This window comes from Callithrix jacchus, chromosome 2 (genome assembly GCF_049354715.1).
Source record: "Callithrix jacchus isolate 240 chromosome 2, calJac240_pri, whole genome shotgun sequence".
NCBI lineage: Eukaryota > Metazoa > Chordata > Mammalia > Primates > Cebidae > Callithrix > Callithrix jacchus.
The window spans coordinates 199,598,428-199,617,305 of NC_133503.1; the positions used below are offsets into that span (position 1 = coordinate 199,598,428).

The 18,878-nt window shown below is 44.5% G+C and overlaps 1 long non-coding RNA gene across 1 annotated transcript in view; it reads left to right on the plus strand.

The window, feature by feature from the left end:
- LOC144581627 (uncharacterized) overlaps nt 1-17,816 on the plus strand; it is a 29,922-nt gene extending 12,106 nt beyond the window's left edge. Inside the window, exons 3-4 of the long non-coding RNA XR_013532694.1 lie at nt 2,969-13,561; nt 14,987-17,816. This is a non-coding gene — a long non-coding RNA (uncharacterized LOC144581627). The remainder of the gene's footprint in view (nt 1-2,968; nt 13,562-14,986) is intronic.
- The last annotated feature ends 1,062 nt before the right edge of the window (nt 17,817-18,878 follow it).

An 18,878-nucleotide genomic window follows, 5' to 3' on the forward strand; every position in this document is an offset into this window, starting at 1 on the left:
TGAGCCTTGTGGATTTTGCTTTTTCAGCTTCTCTTGAATCTGTCTCCCGCTTTCTTCGGACGCTTCACAACCCTTTTGACCGACAGCTCCTTCACGACCTCACACCGCGTGTCAGGCACCATCCTAATCGCACCTGCTTATGACTTGCCCTGATGCTTCCTTTTGTTTCTCTTTCCCAGGCGAGGCTCACCCCAATTAATTCTTCATTCTGACAGTCTCAAGTCATCACATCAGGTTATTAATCACAACCTTTCAGGCCCTCCTTGGTTCAAAATCCTTAGCAGGCAAGAGCCAGGCCTCCCCCATGTGCTTCCAAACCAGCTGTTTGGTACTGTCCCTAAGCCCAGCCATCACCCTGCCATTCAGACCAGGTTTTCTGGGCTTAGTTTATCCTTTGCTGTGCTTAATCTGGGTGTTTTCCTTAAAATGTATCCTCTTGTCTTTGCTCAGCAAAATGAAATCCATTCTATAAGCACCTTACTAAAGACTTTGTTATATAAAGACTAAGCTATAAACATTTTCCTGAAAAGATGTCATTTGTTCCTGGCTGAGGTGGGGAGGTACCCGCTTTCTTTCTTTGAGTTTTCCTGTGTGCTCATCCATCAGGCAGCATGCCTGGTTTCTCCTGCGCATTTTCAATCAGCATTTGCAGGGCTGCATTTCTCGTGTGGTTGCCACAGGGCTCATAGTGTTGAGTGTTGCTAAGTATATAGGAAGTTCTTTCCTTCTCTGAAGACTTTGAAAATAGGACGTGAGACATATGTGGCACTGACAGAGTAATATATGCAAATGGCAGGGCCACCCTGACTGCTATATCACGATGGTGCTGCACTTTCAAGGCATAGGGATTTTCCCCACTCATAAGCACCCTCAGACAGAACTCACATTTGGTATCTGTTTTTCATTTCCTAAGGCATTATAGCATATGCTGTCTATTTGATGTTCTTTATAACCACTCTGTGGGAGTTGTATAATATGAATAATACGTAGGAATAGTATCCGTTGTGCTGTATTTCCTACATGCTCAGTATTGATTGGCATAGAAGACCTTTGTCATCATGGAAAATGAATTACACAAAAAGTTCAGTATCATAGTCTATATCACGTCTTTCTTCCCAAATCTGGCTGGAGCTATAATAGTGTATACAAACACAGCATCTCTATGTGTCACATAAGGATACATCACTTTTACTCAATGTATTTTCCCAAAATGGACGTGTCTCTAACCTCAGCTCTTTGCAATTGAGATGAGAGAAACTGCTGACTTCTGTTTACTCATGGCATTCTTGAGGAGTAGTGTAGCCTGGGAGCCAGGGCCTCTATAATCTTTCACACATTTCTTCCCTTACATGGCTGGCTAACATGGGAGTTAAAGACTTAAATTTTTTCTGCAAGTCTCCATTTGTTTCACAAAGAAACAAATATCCAAAGACCCTGCCTAAGTTGTCACGTTGGGACATCTCTGGGGAGTGTGTCAGGAGCAGAGGGGAGCCCGCTTTTAGCCACCATGGAACATACCCATATTCTGGGCTACAAGTGCTGAGAAAGAGATTTCTCCCACCCAGCATCATTATTGGAAGCAACCGGGCTGTGGTGCAAAGTCATTTTCATCATAAATGAGTCTCTTTGTTTGCTGGGCTTGCACTAGCTGGAGTGCTGCATCAGGCCACGTTTGTGAGCTTGCTGTTGGGGTTCAACAAGTGGGGGCTTCAAGAAACTCTTCTGGATCTTCTCCACACAGCCCCTGGGCTCTAGGCCTGGTGTCTGGGTGATGCATCCCCACGTCTGCTGCTCCTTGTGCAGGTCAGGTTCTCAGGAAGAGAGTTTGCACACGGTGTTTGCTAGGAAGGGCCTGCGGATCACCAGCTGGAGAAAGGGGAAGGAAGCAAGATGGAGCAGAAGGAGAAGCTGGGCTCTGACACAGGCCTGATGGAGACATTGGTCACCTTCACGAGGCTCTGGAGCTAACTGGCCCATCAGAGTTGTCCTGACTTAGCCAGTTGTTCCTAACCCTGCCTTGATCAGGCGCCAGGTGTGAGCCTCCTTTGGAAAAGGCATGCTCTCGGGTGAGGAGGTTCCTATATTAGTTCGTTTTTACACTGCCAATAAAGACATACCCAAAACTGGGAAGAAAAAGAGATTTGATTGGACTTACAGTTCCGCATGGCTAGGGAGGTCTCAGAATCATGGTGGGGCATGAAAGGCACTTCTTATGTGGAGGCAGCAAGAGAAAAATGAGGAAAAAGCAAAAGTGGCAACCCCTGAAAAACTCATCAGATTTTGTGAGTCTTATTCACTATCACAAGAATAGCACAGGAAAGACTGGCCCACATGATTCAATTACCTCCCCTTGGGTCTCTCCCACAACATGTGGGAATTCTTGGAGTTAAAATTCAAGCTGAGATTTGGATGGGGACACAGCCAAACCATATCAGTTCTTATAACTGGATCCATCCCCGAAGAAGCAGATGAAAGTTGTCTGCCAGCAAGTCCTTCTGTGGAGAGGTGTCTAAGCTGTGCCATTATTTCCATCATAGCTTCTCTTCATACCATCCACTCAGTGTGGTTGTGTTTCCCCACCAGACTCAGAACGTATATCAGTCAGCTTAGACCACATTAGGCTGCAGTAACGAGGATCCCCACCTCTCAGTGGTTGCAACAGTTACTTCTTGCTTAAGCCAAATATCCAGCGCAGGTTACCTGTGCCTCTGGTTTGCAGCCTCTTTACTCTGAACCCCAGCTGACATAAGCCCCGACCTTGGACATGGCTGAGCTCCACCAGAGAGAAAGGGAGTCCACACAGCCCCATCATGGCTTTGAAAGCTTCAGTTCAGAAGGGCCAATAGACTTCCTCCAAGATTTTGTCAGCCAAAGCAAGCCACACAATCGTGCCTGCTGCCTGTAATTCTCTCACAGGTTGGGTGCAGGAAGGGGTCAGTGACTATTTTTATAATAATATGTCCTACAGGGAAAGCACGGTCGTGATTGGGCACTTGATGATGAGCTAGAACTCACAGAAGGAAGACCGCCCTCAAAGGAGATACATACATTTGTAATTTAAATCACATTTGCCTCCTAAATGTGGAAGAACTAATCAGAACTCTTTCAGCCAATGGGCAAGAAGCAGAGCAGAGCTCGGCTGGAAGTAATGTTGTCCTGAGAGCGACCTGTTCATTCTGTCTTTGGTTCTCTGACTTTCCTTTCTTCACATGAGGTATTTGTATTTGTTTTTCCTTCTTTTCCAAAACTGCTTTCAGAAAAAGCACTTGACGGGCAATGGTCTTTAACCATGCCCTCTAGCAAAATAAATAAGTAAATAAATAAAGACTTTTTCTATTATAATTTGGTGCACTCAAAAACTAAAACAAAATCTTTACATCACAGTACTTACTCTTGCTACAGATGCATTTTAGTATTTCCTATTCTGTCCCAGCCTATCTTCTGCAAAATTGCTAGTTGTGACCAATAAATTGATTTATTTTACAGACCTCCAATGGTTTGTATAATTTTCTATGGTTTGCTATGGAATTTTCAGTTATGATTTTTATTTTGCTGATGTGGTTATCTTCTAATCCTAGTTTATAGAATGTTTTGATCACTAAAGACTGAATTTTTGGTCTCTTCGAGATAATTACAGGGGTTTTCCCCTTTAATTCTATTAATGTCATATATTACCTTGATTTCTGTATGTTGAACCACCCTTACATTTCAGAGATAAATCCCACTGGGTCATGGTGATTTTGTTTTTTTCTGAGATGGAGTTTTACTCTGCTGCCCAGGGTGGAGTACCGTGGCTCCATCTCAGCTCACTGCAGCCTCTGCCTCCTGGGTTCAAGCAATTCTCCTGCTGCAGCCTCCTGAGGAGCTGGGACTACAGGTGCCTGCCACCACACTCAGCTAATTTTTTGTGTTTTTAATAGAGATGGGGTTTCACCATGTTGACCAGGTTGGTCTCAAACTCCTGACCTCAAGTGATCTGGCCACCTTGGCCTCCCAGAAAAAAAAATTATATGTTGATCTTTGTATGTTGAACTACTCTTACATTTCAGAAATAAATTCCACTGGGTCATGGTGAAAAATAACTTACCATAACCTGGGTGGCTTAAAATAATAGAAGTTGATTCTCTCACACTTGTGAGGCCAGAAGTCTAAAGCCAAGGGATATTTGAGGGCTCCAGGGAGGATCCCTGTCAGGCTGCTGGTAGTCCTTGGCTCATAGCTGTGCCACTCCAGCCTGTCCCCGTTATTGTGTGGCTTCTTCTGCAGTTATTCTCTTCTTGTAAAGACACCAGTCATATGGCATTATGGCCACTCTAACAGCCTCATCTTAACTTCAACTCAGTAGGGTCATAATTAAAAATTTGCAGAGAGCAGCTTGTGAAGGTGAAATGTCTGATACTTCAAGGCTATTTTGCCACTGTTGCAAGTTATCTTTTCAAAGAAGCTCCAAATCTCAACTTAAAGAAATGGTATTCCACCCTCTCAGTTTTGGCAGTCCTTCATAACCCGCAGAGAAGAGTTAGTAATGTGAGGTGGGTTGCTAGGCAGACATGCAGGGTAGGACACAGCCTCCTATCCCTCCCCAGGATGTCAGGCAACCATCAAGTGATGGTCAGGCAGTTGTTAAACTGTCTTTGCAAAATAATAATTGGTTGTAGCCAGCACCAAGGAAAGGCAGTCTCCCAATAAAGAGAAAACATCTGAAGTTGATAATCAGCACCTTCCCAATAAGATCTCGGGAGTTGGGCAAGTGCACTCAAGCATGCGTGCTAAGAGGCAAAACGTCAGAGTTTAACCAGTAGATGACCTTTCTTTAAGAACACCCAATCGGTAAGGAAAAAGCACCTGTAATGAGCATACTCACAACTTCAGTAAACACTGCACCCAACCTTTCAAGTTGCTTACATCTCACCCCAAGGAAAAAAATCAAGGGAGAAGAAACATGAATCTTGGAACCATGCCAATGTGTAAAACCCCCAAGCCAAGGGTTGAACGAAGTGCTTGGATCTCTCAAGCCACCCACTCGGCCCTCTTCCAGTTGTACTTCACTTCCCTTCATTCCTGCTCTAAAACTTTTTAATAAACTTTAACTCCTGCTCTAAAACTTGCCTTGGTTCTCACCCTGTCTTAGGCCCCTGGGCCAAATTCTTTCTCCAAGGAGGGAAGAATCAAATTACTGCTGCCCCACACAAATTCACTGCTGCTAACAATAAGTCACCCCTCTGAGCAGAAGCAGTTCCTCTGTGCAATGCTTGGACTTCCTGCAGGATTTTGCCTGCCCCTGCCTCATAAAGAATGACGTTGGCATTTCTGCCCCTGAACTCAGACTCAGACGCTGAGTCACCTGCAAGAAGATTGGAGAGAGTTTGGGGTAGGCTGGTCTTGGAATATTTTCAATAATCCCAAATGTCCCAAGTCAGAAACCCAAAAGTAAATGTCTTGGAAGCTATGTCCTTGAGATACTTCTCTGACAGAAGATGTCTTCAGCTCCTTTAGATTCAAACGGGCAATTTACTATCAGACTTCATTTCTGCTGAGTGCATTAAGTTACACTGAAGAAGAGTGAGGCAAAACCAGGAAGTCTTTTCATATTCCAAATAAAACTTATCAGTAAGATTCCGAGGGAGGTCCAATTCAAATGACTCCCAAATTGTTGAAACACAGAGCCGACACTGTATATAAACACAGTTTGAGACAATCATTATGTTTGCCAGCTCTCAAGGAGCTTGAGCTGTCAAGTTCCTGTTGCTTCTGTCTGAATGAGTGACATTTACTACCTTTAAACACTGGGATGAAGGAGGAACTGTATATGCCTCCCAGGGTAACGCCAGGCACCATGAAATCGCCAATCAGAGTTATTATTGCTTCCATCCTCTGACTTTTCTTACACTAGTGTAAACTTCCATTTTCATTAAAAACTATTCTCTAAGATTAACATCAGATTGATAACTTTTAGGTAGCTTCCATGCTGAGGTAAAATTTTTAACTGCTCATCACAAAGAATTCTTCCATGTGTTGCAATAAAATTGAACTAATCCTTGTTCAAATAAAATGAATACTACTTGTTTCTTTGGACAGATTTAGACAAAATAAACATGCATGACCACAGTCATTTATATATAACCATAGTTGTGAAACACCTTTGAGATTATTTCATTTGAGATAACTTTTAAGGACTTAAGGGGCTGAACAATTGTCTACGTCCTTACAGCTATATTTCTAACAACTTCATAAAGAAACTTTAAGAAATAGTAAAATAGTGACTCTCCTATAAATATTCACAACATACATCAAAATGTAATCAAAGATTCCCCGTGTTTCCCTTCCCAATTGGGTGTTCTTAGAGGAAGGTCGTATACTGGTTAAACTCTGCCATTTTGCCTCTTAGCATGCATGCTTGAGTGCACTTACTAAGTCCTGAGGTCTTATTGGGAAGCTGCTGATTACCAGGGGTCCATTTCACAAGGGATGGTCCCCTTCCCAGGGATGAAGATGTTACGTCGGCCTGTGCATGAAGGAAATGATGGTGGGGAAACAGGAAATGAACCAGTTTAGGGTCCCGGGCTTCCCTCGCATCAGCTAATGTGGCCTGAGGATACACTTGGCTACTTCATTCCATGCAAAATGTTGTTTTCTTTGCATCGTAGCACATTTCAATTCAGTTTCCCGCAGTCGGAATGTCGAAAGCCAGTGCTAACCCTCCACTCCTTTGCAGAAACGCCCTCTCGTCCCTGCCCTGCATTGCCCTTTGCTTGGGTGATGAGCACGGCTGTACCTGAAATAGCTTTAACATGTGGTAGCTGTAGGCAGAGGTGGCATTTCATTCATTGATTAGAGGTAAGGCTTGGATTCTAGTTGTTTTTTTGCATGAAAATTGTTCATGGTCTTTTGTATATGCTACTGGATAACTTTAAGAAATAGTAAAATAGCGACTTTCATATAAATATACAGAACACACATCAAAGATTTATTGAACTTTTTAAGTAATGAGTGGGCCAGTGTGATGGTATAACTGGTTCAAAGGGAAATGAAAACAAACAAACAAATACACACACACGTGTCAACCATCAGAAATATGGAAACCTATTCACAAATAGATGCCAAGTTAGTCACTATTCACAGGGCTATAATCAAAGACATCTCCACAAAACACAATTTTCTTTCGTATACACAAGAACCACTGCATTAGTATTCTACCACTTACACGCTGATATAATAGCTCGAAGACCACCAAAGGCAGGGTCACCTAGAAGGGTGCCCTAGATATAATTTTTGCTCATTTCCAAGTCTTTTGTACTTTTCCTGACACTATGTTTGGAATGCTGCCCTGGGACTCATCTTTAATATTTCATATAAAGTTTGCCAACAAAGTTAAAACACATATATTTCTACATCTAATTCGTATGAAGGTAAGTGAGCTTAGCAGCAGAATAATTCTCTTACAGAATTAAGTTTTTTGGCTAAAATCATAATTTTTACTTCATCAGCTGGATGCATTCAGAATTGATAAAAAATGCATCTACGCTGTAAGATCCGGTTGAAGATTTTCTACTCCAGCGTGCACAGGAAACCCCAATAAAGTCATTAATAATGTCTAGTGGGGAAGCCTCGGGTCAGGGTCACAGCTTTCTGACTGGCTGCGTGACCTTGAACAGAATTCCTCTGCCCTCAGCCACTGGATTTTGGCATCGTCATCTGTAAAGCACAGTGTTTAGTAACTCCTGATTCTCTCAGCACAAAATTCAGTGATTGCCTTTTATATCTCCACAGTAGATTCTGAATCCTGAGCATGTTCCTTAGCAAATGCTGTGTGGTGTCTCTCAAGGACCATCAGAGGAACCTCCCAGGCCTGGTCCAGGGACCATTAGCATCCATGGCTCTGCAGGAGCTTTCTGTCTCTCGTCAAGTTCTCACCTTCACCTTTAGATATAATTTTTAGAAACCCGTAAACTTACTTATCAATGTATTCTTCTTTGAAAATGCTGAGAATAAAACAATGATCAGTGGACACTGGTTCCTTCATGTAAGCAAAATGTGAAACGCCAACTAGCTCAGAAATAGGAGATGAACATAAATAGCCCCATCAGCCGCGCCACCCACTCCCAGCGAATCACCGTTCTGATAAGCTTTCTAATGAGCAGAACCCCGAGCCACTCAGTCCCAGCGAATCACCATTCCGATAAGCTTTCCAATGAGCAGAACCGTGTTTTCGAACATGAAACCTTCACCAGGCTTTATGTGAAGCACTTCGAAGATGTTATTTATGTTAAGCCCTCAGATTCGGTTGTTCCATTTTATAGAAGAGGTAACTGGTTTTCTGAGGGTTTTACAGACACACTATGACCGCAGATAGTGCTGAGCTGAGAACTGCAAGACATAGGCAGGAGATAGGAGTTGTTCTGTCCACGCAATGCTTGTTGTACATTAGCCTCAAAAGCCTGATTGCTAAAGATAAGCGTACAACCGAAATTCAAGCTTCATCAAAAGCTGGGGCTTTCTGAGAGATGCGTCCCTCTCTCTCCTACCATCTCGTGCCTGTGAACTGCACTCTAGCCAGGACAGGCAAGAGCTGGTGGAAGTGCTCAGGAGCCGTGGGCATGGTGAACTACAGGTTACGGCTGATAGCTGGATTTTCAAATAATTTAATTTAAATTAAAAGCATGTTAAATGTTTAACTTGAACTCTTTAATTAAAATTTGAGCTCTTTAACAACTTGAACTCTTTAATTAAAATTGGTGATATCTGGAGTTTGTCTATTTCAGCTTCATGACCTACATTGAATTGCACAGAGCTCACTTCGTTAAGCTTTGTAGATGTCACTTGCTGTCGCTAAGAAAGTTAACCTTGACTTCTCCCTGACCCCAAGTTTGGCATTGATTTTGCCATCACTCAGGACAATGAAGATGTTTTCCCATTTGGATCTGGAAGAAGGATTTGAACAGAATAGATACTAAACATGTTTTTAGTATCTACTTAACAAATTTTCAGCAGCAGGTTGTCTGCTTACAGAAAAAAAATCTCTTTATTGGAGGAAGAGAACACTGTTGTGAAGGCAGTGACTTGCTCAGAAGGGAATGTGGTGGCAGCGCTTTCCATGATGACATCTAGATTTTAACTATGTACAAAGTCTCGTTATTTCCTTCATGAACTTAGATTTCAAAAAATCTTTATTTTAAGCTATTGGCCTTTAAAAAATAGAGTTGGGGCTGGGTGTGGTGACTCATGCTTGTAATCCCCAACTCCGGGAGGCTGAAGCAGGTGGATCACATGAGATTGGGAGTTTGACAGCAGCCTGACCAACATGGAGAAACCCCATTTCTACTAAAAGTAAAAACAATTAGCCAGGCATGGTGGCACATGCCTGTAATCCCAGCTACTCAGGAGGCTGAGGTAGGAGAATTGGTTGAACCCAGGAGGTGGAGGTTGTGGTGAGCCGAGATCGTGCCATTGCACTCCAGCCTGGGTAACAAGAGAGAAACTCTATCAAAAAAAAAAAAAAATAGAGTTGGAATGCAGAGAAGTTGTTAAGAGCAGGTACTTGTAGTTTATGGGCTCAGTTTCACACCTGTCTTGGCCATATATGCTGTGCAACCTTGCAAAAGTTACTTAACGTCTCTGAGTCAAATGATAATGCTAAGAGCTTCACCTCATCGGGTCGTTGTGAGAACTAAGCAGGTTAACATTAGCCCATAACGAGTGCTCAGTAGATATTTTTGACGGTCATTGTTATTTCTTACATAGGTAGACAAGGAGAACAATCTTAGATTCAAAAAAGAATACCTGACAAAGGACAGTGCTGCTGAGGTTCACAGATCAAACCTATTTAGAGTCATTTCTTTGCACAGTGAACAATGGTGAACAGGACTAATATGAAGCCAGAACCACACCCACCAGTAGGATGGCTGGAAGTGCAAGGGGCTGCAGCTGCCTGCACTTCTTCCCTGCAGAGTTCTTCCCTGCAGAGTTCCTAGGCAGCGAGGTGGCATTTCTGCTCTCAGGAGGCATCGTGGTGTCATCTACTCTGGATGCAAGCAGAGGTGTTATGTTTTTCAGTTGTTTGCAGCACAGAAAGCACCCACATAGAACTCTCAGCGTCAAATCCTAGGAACCCACAGATGCTGACTGTTGCAAAGAGAGACAGCATTTAGCTCCCAAATAACGCGACTGCGAGCACAAGTCAATGGGGATTTGGCTCACTCCTTCTCAGCACTGATACCTCCAGCTCCTGCTGTCTTGATGGATCCCAGTATTCACAGCGTGGCTCAATCAATGAGGCGGGCATTCAGTTGTCAGCTATTTCTTTATTTGGTAGCTCCATCTAGTGATATTTTAATGATTGCTAATCATTCATGAATAAAGAAATGTTGACAAGAAAGTAAAAGTAATCGCAAACAATGTACTGACCATGGAAAATACTTTAGGCTAGAGGTTCTTTAGTTATGGGTATTAGGGAATAGTTTACATTTTCAGTGTAGCGTACTGATTGATTTTCATTGAAAATTATTATTATTTACTCAAGAAGTCATGTATTCATTTAAATATAAGCATTTTGCTCCTATGATCATTTTGTTCATTGCTGGGGCTGGAAATACAGTGTGCCACCTTGGGTCTTCTGAGATGCAGACACTAAGGTAGGTTTAGATATGAGAGAGATTGTCAGGGAAATGTCTGTGAAAGATAAGGGAAGATGAGGAGGTGGGAGAGCCTCCAGACTGAGAGGTGGATCTGATGCCTGTGAACAGCGAGAAGGAAGAAAGGGCTGAGTAGAAACATCTCATGTACAGTGCAGGTCTGAGAAGGATTTGGCCAGGCTGATGAGGTCTCCTCATGCCAAACCTGCTTGTTAGAGAAGTCCTGGTCCAGCAGGAATGGGCAGGTACCGGCCATACTCAGGCACTGGCTGGAGCATCCCAGGGAAAGTGTGGCTATGGCATGAATGCAGTGCTGGGTCCAGAGGGCCAGCACTGGTCCTGCCATTCAGCAATGGCCCCTGCAGCAGGAAAGCAGAGTGTGCATCTTCACGGCAGTTATAGCAACCTGTAAGACTCAGTCTCTGATTTCAAGAAGCACACAACATGGCTGGGATGTGGAATGTGATCCTCCATCGGTGCATGTCCAGGGCTCCTGTGTAGGTGCGTGAGTAATATGCACATGTGCAGCTTTTGGAAACAATCCTGGGCCAATCCTGGGACTGACTTGCTACAATTGCATGTAATTATTACTGGCAGAATCAAGTTCTTCTGCTTAATTCAGTGTATTCTTGTTGAGACACCTGATGTTCCAGTCCTGAGGGAGTACAGGGAGTGAATAAATTGTGAACAAGACAGACACAGAGCCATGATTGCCATGCCTTCCACACACAACTCCAGGTCCTTTGAATCTGTCCTCTTTTGTTTCCTTTACTAGACTGTGAGCGCTTAGAAGATACAAACTATAATTCAGTTCCTCTGTGATTTTCATGGGTAGCACCTCGTAGACACTGAACATATATCTGTTGATTTGTGCTGTTATTGTTACAGGAAAGTGTTGTGAAATTATAATACATCAGAATTATCGTTGCCATTATAGTTGATCCCAAAACCAATTTTCCTTCCATACCATTTCTCCTTGCATACTCTTTCAAGGGAAAAGAGAAACATCCTCTAGTAAATCCTCCTATGTGAGTGCCACTCATAGCCCAGAATAATTATTAAGATGACAGCAGACAGTAGGTAATAAAATAAAAGACTAATCTTTTTCCCTCCCCTGCACTCTGTCCCTTGCAGACGTGAGGCTTTTCCTTTGTTCCTGTCACTCTGGCTCAAACCTTCTTCAGGTGGGAAGGTGCTGACACTCACTTCTTTCTCCCACACTTAAATCCCTGCTTAGGGAAGCATTGAATGTCAGGTTCATACTACTTCCTGAAATTGCAGTCTCATGTCTTTCTCTTCTAGGCTGTTTGCTGCCCCATGACCAAGGTCAGGAAAAGGTGAGCTACAATTGAAATGCACTCATCCGAAGGCTGCAGGGGTGCCTTCTTTGTACTTTCAGTATTTTTATTATGAAAACACTTAGAGTAATACAGAGAATAATATGAGACCACCAGAAACTATCACTCAGTTTTGCCAGATTCGTATTTTACCATATCCGCTTCATTCGTTTAAAGGCATAAACTATTTTAGCTGAGTCTTGCAAACGTCCTGTGTTAGGTCTTTTTTGCACTGCTATAAAGAAGTAGCTAAGACTGGGTAATTTATGAGAAAAGAGGTTTCATTGGCTCACAGTTCTGTAGTCCATTCTCACTTGGTTAATAGAGACAGACCTGAGACTGGGTAATTTACCTGAGTCAATTACCTGAGACTGTAATTGATTCACAGTTCAGCATGGCTGGGAAGGCCTCAGGAAACGTACAATCATGGTGGAAGGCGAAACAAGCATGTCCTTCTTCACATGGTGGCAGCAAGGAGAAGTGCTGAGCAACGGGGAAAAGCCCCTTATAAAACCATCAGATCTCATGAGAACTAACTCACATGCCCCCATGTTTCAATCATCTCCACCTGGTTCCTCTCATGATGCCCAGGGATTATAGGAACTACAATTCAAGATGAGATTTGGGTGGGAACACAGCTAAACCGTATCAATTGTATGGGAAGCATAGTGGCATCTGTTTCTGCAGAGGCCTCAGGAAGCTTCTAGTCATGGCAGAAGGTGAAGGGGGAGCTGGTGCATCACATGGAGAGAGCAGGAACAGGAGTGGGTGAGGTGCCACATGCTTCTAAGTCATCAGATCTTGCAAGAACTCAGCCACTATGGTGAGGACAGCACCAAGAGCATGGTGCTAAACTGTAAGAAATCTGCCGTCATGATCCCGTACCTCCTGCCAGCCCCATCTCTACCACTGGGGATTACAAATGATGTCACCTCCCTAACTCCACTCACTCGCTTATCACTCCTGGGTGTGTTTTATATTTTCACATCAGACGCATCTCCATAAACAATAAATCATCTTGTTTTGCATGTTTTTAAACTTGAAATAAATTATACCCGTAATCCCAGCACTTGGGAGGCCGAGGCGGGTGGATCACAAGGTCAACAGATCAAGACCATCCTGGTCAACATGGTGAAACCCCGTCTCTACTAAAAATACAGAAAATTAGCTGGGCATGGTGGCACGTGCCTGTAATCCCAGCTACTCGGGAGGTTGAGGCAGGAGAATTGCCTGAACCCAGGAGGCGGCGGTTGCGGTGAGCCGAGATCGCGCCATTGCACTCCAGCCTGGGTAACAAGAGCGAAACTCAGTCTCAAAAAAAATAATAAAAAAATAATAAATTACAACTATTTTAATATCTATGAGTGAGGTTCCAAACACTGCCCTGATTCAGTGATTGGTCCAGGAGGAATCACAAGACTCGGCACATAATTGTTCACTTCATGCTATGATTGATTACAGGGAGCAGACACAGAGCAAAACCAGCACAGGGAAAAGGCACATGGAGAGAAGTGTGGGGGAAAACCAGGCTCGAGCTTCTGAGACTCTCTGACTGGTGTCACACAGCATGCATTTAATTGTCCTAGCAATGAGGTAAGACAACACATGTAAAGGTTGTCAACTAAAGAAGCTCATTGGAGACTCAGTGTCTAAGGTGTTTATTGGGAGTTGATCATATCAGTTGATCATATTTGCCCGACACATATATGTGGGCACCGTTTGTCTGACACACATTCCAGATTCTCCGAAGGAGAGCAGGTGTCCGGCATAACCATGTGATCTGTATAGTTTAGTCTCAGTGAGCCACTCTTATCAGCCTGGGAATACTGGGAACCCTCTTAGCAACCACGGCCTCAGACACTAGCCAAGGGCCCACTTGACACACAGGCCTTTCCAGGGAGAGTGGCCTCAGGCCTGTGATGTTAACTCTTTCCTGAACAGAATCTATATGGCGGCCAGGCATGATGGCTCATGCCTGTAATCCCAGTACTTTGAGAGGCTAAGGTGGGTAGATCATGAGGCCAAGAGATAGAGACCATCCTGGCCAACACACTGAAACCCCATCTCTACTAAAAATACAAAAAGTAGCTGGGTGTGGTGGCGCACACCTGTAGTCCCAGCTATTTGGGAGGCTGAGGCAGGAGAATCACTTGAACCTGGGAGGGGGAGGTTGCAGTGAGCCGAGATCATGTCATTGCACTCCAGCCTGGTGACAGAGCAAGACTCCATCTAAAAATAAATAAATAAATAAATAAAAGAATCCATGTGGCAATTTGCCTTCATTATTCAACATTATGATTTGAAAATTCATGCATCTGATACATTTAGATTTGGTTTACTTATTTATTTTTACATTATTATTTCAATAAACATTTAAGCTATTTCTCATTTTTTACCCTTGCAAACAGTAGTGCAATAACAATTCTTGGATATCTTCTTGGGCACATATACAAGTTTCTCCAAACTAGAGTGTGTGCACATCTTCCTCTCTGCTAAGAGAGACCAGTATGCTTTCCAAATTGTGACAACTTTCTCACCAGAAGTGTGAATGCTCACTTCTTTACCTCCTTACCTATGCTTGACATTGTCAGACTTTAAGTTTTACTCATTTGATAAGAATAAGGAGAGGGCTTCTTTAATTTTACAATTCTTCAGGTGTGCACTCACCTGGGAAGGAAGCTGTTTTATAAGGCAGGGACTTGGGTTTCTGGACACAATCCAAGCAGGCTCAAACCCAGACAGAGCGGAGAGGATGGGGCTGCTTCTCCCTAACCATTTCCATCTCTGGCAAGGGTGGTCTTAGTAACACTGAAATAACATCAAAGGAAATTGCATTTCATGAGCTATTACATTTATCCATGATTGAACGCTGCCAGTTTCTGGGTAAAAAGTAACCAAGGTTCTTTCCATGATTCATACAGTACTCAGAAATCCCTGGCTTCCTAGAACCCCCATAATAAAAACATCGAAGCTCTAAGCAATAATTCCTAATAATACTTTTTTTTTTTTATTTGGCAGAAGAATGTCAGGAACAAGGCCAGGCACAAATGTAGCAGCTTTGCAAATCTCTACAAAGCTTTCTTCAGGGACTGACTTCTCTGAATTTCCTAAGACAGGAGTATGGGCAAGTGGTGTCCACTTGTGTATCGCACAGGTGGGCAGGAGCCTGGGCTGGTGCTGTGCCTCTTCTGCAGAGACTTATCCAGTGCACCACGGTCTGTGACATAAAGGAACTTGCAGTCCGGTGAGGGCAGCCAGTCCAAATCAGCAGCTCTCAAGCTCTCCTGTGTGGACCCACCCAGCAATGTAGAGAAGCTATGTTTGCAGCACAAATCCCTTCTAATTCAAAGGGGCTTGACTGCAGAGAGGTATTTATTACAAGGCTGGAGTGTGCTCTGGGTGAATCGTGCACCGCTCCCAACATTGGTAAGTTGAAATCCTAAACTCCAGTACCTCAGTCGATGACTGCATTTGGAGGTCGGGTCTTGAAAGAGGTCATTTAGGTAAAGTGAGTTCATTGGAGTGGGCCCTAATCCAGCTTGACTGAGGTCCTTATAAGAGGAGGGTGTTAGGACACAGACACACCCAGAGGGAAGACCATGTGAGGACACAAGGAAAATATGCCATTGATAAGCCAAGGAGAGAGAAACCAAGACTGCTGACACCTGCCAGCCCCAGAGCTTCAAGACAGTAAGGTTTTATTGCTTAAGCCACCCCACCTTGGTATTTTGTTACAGCAGCCCTAGCTGACGCATATGGGAAGCATCGTGGAGGAAGGACTTGCAGGGAGAGGAGGAGGAGTAGGGATGCAAGGAGGAACAAGAGCCCACTGCATCTGCCTCCTTTATTTCTCTTCCCATCCCTGCCCCCCCTTGATATTCCCATGGTAGAAAGCATGCCAGCTGACAGAGCCCCTCCTCCACAGTGTGGCACTTTAGCCACCTAGAGAGGAACTCATATCCTCTACCCAGCTTAAGTTTCAGAATTCCCTGGGGTGGGACTTAAGTTGGCTCATCTTGGGTCAGGGTTGCCCTAGACATGCCACGGAGGGGTGAGGGGTGATGAGAAAGGGCTGTGCGGGGGTGACCATGGATGGTTTGGGGTTGGGCACTTGGGCAGAAGATGGTCCAGGAAGCTGCTGAACAGATGAAGACTGAGTGCTGTGAGAGGTGGCACTGCTTTCTTGTGGGGAGAGGTGTCTTAGCTATGGGCTAAACTTCAGGACCAGAGAGAGCTTTAGGACCGGAGAGAAGGTATGTTGTCACGGAGAAGGGGCCTTTGCTGGAGCAGAACCGGAGCACCCAGGGCCTGGCCTAGGTATTTCATCTTGGCCTTCAGAGGATGCTTGAAAGGCATCAAGGAGGACAGTGGTGTGTGCAGCCTCACATCCTTGGACTAACATCTTCCTAGTCAAGTAGAGTGCTGGTTAGTAAAACAGACTTATAGCGACGTACGATACCTACTAAATCAGACTTTCTGGGGTGGGAGCCAGGAATTTAAGTTTTTAACAAGCTCTCCAAGCAATTTGAAGGCACATTGGAGACTCAGAATCACGGATCTGGCACCTGTGGGGAAGCCACTTGGGAGCTGCCGGCAAAGACTTCCCCCTCCCTGGCTCTCCCCTGCCCTTTGTTTGTTACTTTTAACCTTTTCCTAACACTTCTTGGTTACTTTGTGAGGCAGGATTGCATTTGGATAATCACACCAGTCGCTATAGGACACATGAGTGTGATTGTGCATTATATGTGTATATATGGGTTGTGTGCACATTTCCATGTTATTTGTATGTGTATGTGTGTGTAGTGTGCACCTCCCCATACTTGCATGTATGTTACTTGCATGTATGCATGTGTGTGCTGTGTGGACATCTCCGTGTTACTTGTACATGTGTGCATATGCGTGTGCTCGTGCAAACCTGAGACTATTTCCTATGGAATCCTTGAGCATGTGCTACATGAAACCAACACCTCCGCAATGGGCAAGCAAAATGCAGCAAAAGAAAACTGCTCAGATAAAACAATGAAGACAGCAAAAGCAGCTTGGAGTAGTAAGATTTTCCTGCAAGGCCGATGTGAAGTGCTCTCACGTTGAAGTCAGATGTGCACGCAAGATACATTTCAGAGTCCTTTTCTATTTTTTGTTTTCTGTAAAAAAGCAAGCTAGGAAGCTCTCTGGTGAGGAGGGGCCCACTGGCAGGAGTGCGACACTGCGCCTGACTCTCCTGGGACGTAGTCCACTGTCAGCCCCCCTCTCTTTAGCTGACAATGTTTCGTGAGGGCTGCTTAGGATGTAGAGAGAGTCGCTCATGGTTCCCGTCATGCGTCACTTGGCCATAAATGATCTTTACTGGTATTGTTTCCTCACGTATGCAGGATGCACACGCAATCCAGGATGAGTTCTCCCCAGGGGCTGTTTACAAAGGGAAAGTGATCCCGGCTTGAACAACTAGAGAGAGAGTCCTGAGGGTGACATCTGGGATGACATAGGATGCAAGAGCAGCAAAAGTCAGGTGAGAACGTGTGAAGAAGGTGCTGCCATGTTCTGGACCAGTTTTAATCCATCTATTGAGGGAGCGTTATCTTTCGCTGAGCCATCAAGCTCTTTCCTGCCACTCTGCTTCTCTGAGCCTGTGTCAGTGCAGTGCACTCTGGCCATGTCCGCCACTTGTCCGATCAACGCTGCCCACAGATTAGGGAGCAGGGCTGAGTCCGCTCTGCTTGGTGGCTGTGAGTTCCCTTACACATGTCTGCAGTATTCAGTAATGCATGTGTAATACTGTGGGAATTCTAACACCCTGGACAAATACTACTACCACTTATTATTCATTTATTTGTAGTATTTATTATATACTGATACCATTATTACCATTATCTTTTTTTTTTTTTTTTTTTTTTTGAGACGGAGTTTCGCTCTTGTTACCCAGGCTGGAGTGCAATGGCGTGATCTCGGCTCACCGCAACCTCTGCCTCCTGGGTTCAGGCAATTCTCCTGCCTCAGCCTCCTGAGTAGCTGGGATTACAGGCAAGCACCACCATGCCCAGCTAATTTTTTGTATTTTTTAGTAGAGACGGGGTTTCACCATGTCGACCAGGATGGTCTTGATCTCTTGACCTCGTGATCCACCTGCCTCGGCCTCCCAAAGTGCTGGGATTACAGGCTTGAGCCACCATGCCCGGCCCTATTACCATTATCTTAATTGATTCTATCCTGGCAGCATTTTGTCAGTTGCTCTAAATGTCGAAGGTAGCAAGCTCCTCCCCATAAAGAGAGGGCTTACCTGCCCCGAAATGCCCAGACACCTGTTCTGCCAAGGTGCCCCGGTCTTCCAGGTTTAGCAACAGCTCTTGAGTTTAGACTTTCTGTATGAAAATACGTTGCCAACCCATTAGTTTAAAACTTGGACATGGAAGCAGATACTGCACTGTACCTTTGGGATGCAGACAAGAGAATCAGAGGCGGCCCCCCTCCTTGACCACTTGGAGCCCACGTTTTGGAGAGAAGGCAGTTACTGATCAGATATTAGACATGTTCTTTCATGCAGTAGAAGACGCTGAGCTAAGAGCATGCGTCCCAGAGCTGGGATTCCCTGAGGAGAGAGGCAGGTTGTGTTGCAGAAGTGCCTTCGCTTTGGAAATAGGTGGCCCTGGGAGGCTGCAGTGGACTCAGGGAGACTGACTGGGTGAGAGGATGCTCCAGCGGGTGGTGTGGTGATGGTGAGGCATGGGCTCATTCAAGAGATGTTTAGGAAGGGAGACTGGCCTGCATTGGTGCTGAATTGGTACTGGGAGAAGAGAAAGAGAAGCAAGGACTGTGCCCAGGATGTGACTTGTGCAGCTGGATGGTGGGAGCACCAGTCACTGGGGAGGGAACACTGGGGACCGTGTTTGCAGTGGGAGGGGTGTGCCTGGGG